Raw genomic sequence first — 2,186 nt, forward strand, 5'->3', positions numbered from 1 at the left:
CCACCAGTCGGGTCGCCACCCGTCGGGTCGCCACCAGTCGGGTCGGCACTAGACGGGATGCCACTATTCGGGTCGGCACTACTCGGGTCGCCACCAGTCGGGTCGGCACTAGACGGGTTGCCACTACTCGGGTCGGCACTACTCAGGTCGCCACCAGTCGGGTCGGCACCAGTCGTGCAGCAGCATGAAGACCAGGAAACTGATGATATGCTCGACATAAAATACAAACCACCCGGCGGTACTGGCCACTTGGATCGGGTCGGTAAGCCAGAGCAGCTGATCGGATACATTACATACGTAGCAGAGACTGAATGCATGTTGCCTGAAATGTTACATCCAAGATGTCCGCTGCACTCACATGAGTACAAAGTGTGATTAGAGTATACTGCTTGCATGAATATTCAGGCTGTTTTTGTCAGATTAAAATCAGCAGCTGTTTTTAGGTGATTACCTAAAACCTGTGACGGCCCTTTAAATAACCTGCCACCAGCATCATTTACCTGATCTCTATCAATTATTCCTAAGTTAAATGTTTTATTAGGAAGTTAACAGCCTCTGTGTTCTTTCTCACCAGGATGTTTTTCTGTAACTTCAGGAACAGTGCAAGTACCAGAAAGTAGCCACTTCACTTGTACAGGTTCTGGTTCAGTTGGAGGTTTCTCCCTGTTAAAGGGGAGCTTTTCCTGTCCATTGTCACTCCGTGCTTGTCCAGGGGGAGTGAATGCAAAAACTTTTTAAACCAGTATGACTCACTGGAACTGGACTCCTTGACCAGTAGAATCAGCTGGAATGACTGGACTGGAATTATTTTTGAGCCTCCAGAGAACTTGTGTTGTGAATTAATGATATCTAAATAAACTGAATTGAAAATGTCTCTTTAAGTGGGTCATTAAATGAAGATCTTTCCAGATTTTTCCAAATGGATCTAATTTCACCTGCAAACGGTTACTGTGAACCGGGGCAGCTGAATAACCTCTGAGTCCAGCACCAGAGGCTGCTGAGAAATCAGAGCTACTGCAGGTTAGAGGCTCTAAAAGCAGCGATCATCCAGCCCATTAGCCTGCTAACAATAGCTGCCCGCTCTCCCCTCCAACCTGCCGCTTGTTGCCCGCTGGAGTCACACCCACGGCGGGATTTTAGCTGCTCCGTCGGGTTTCATGTTGGCGGTGCGGAAAATAATCCGCGGACTGAATCAGAAACCTGCAGCTAACGCCAAACATTAGCTCCGAGCTAACGGCTACCTGCTAACCCGCTAACTAGCTGCTACTAAAAGAGCGACTGAGCCGTACCTGTTCATCCCAACCAGGCGTTTCATCTGGGGCTGAGGCGGCCGCACATACCGGCATCCAGCCTGTTAACGCAACAACAACACCATCGTCCGCAGAGCCTGTTGTCGCTGTTGTTGCTAAATATGAATATCGCTATGTCTTGACTGGACCCGTCTTCTCGCTCTGCTTCCTTTCTCGCGATATTTACAGGAAGCTCGGTCCTGTTTGAACTCGCAGCTCCAGCATTGAAACTTTGCTCACGAAGTAATCAACCTGTGTCTATTGTCCTATTTTATCTGATTAACTTTAGTTTTACAACATATTAAATGTTTGTTAGTTTCGTGTCCCTAATTTGTTTTAAATTAGATAAGTGTGTTTCTTTGGTTCTTTTTTTCCTCCCCCCATACTTTTTACTTTACTCTTTATATTTTTCAATGCATCTGGAAGCGTTGATATACTTAAGAGTTAAAAACTAATAAAGGCCTGGAACCATAAGGCTCATCTTCTCAGCATTTAGTGAAGAAATGTTCTTCAGATTCTCAGGAGTTTAGATGTGGACAAAATATGAAGCTGGTTTCATTTGTTTTACTTTGACCAGAACCCCAGAAAATAAAACCATTGATCAGAAAATTTGGTTTAATCTTTTATTTTACTGTCCAGCAAAGAAAAAACATATTTACACTGTAAAATATTTACAAATTTAATGATCATAACTCAAAGTTTTTGCAGCTCAATTGTGATCATGATGAAGACTCAAGAACATCTGAAATTAGTGTTTAAAACATATTTCACAACAATAAACAATCTGGAATAGTTTTTCTCACCTTTAAGATGAAAAATACATTCAGATGCAAATTATATTTAGAAACAGGAAGAAAAACATCAAGGTGAGAAAAAGGTGAAAGCAAAGACACCAGA

This window comes from Poecilia formosa, unplaced genomic scaffold (genome assembly GCF_000485575.1).
Source record: "Poecilia formosa unplaced genomic scaffold, Poecilia_formosa-5.1.2 Scaffold339, whole genome shotgun sequence".
NCBI lineage: Eukaryota > Metazoa > Chordata > Actinopteri > Cyprinodontiformes > Poeciliidae > Poecilia > Poecilia formosa.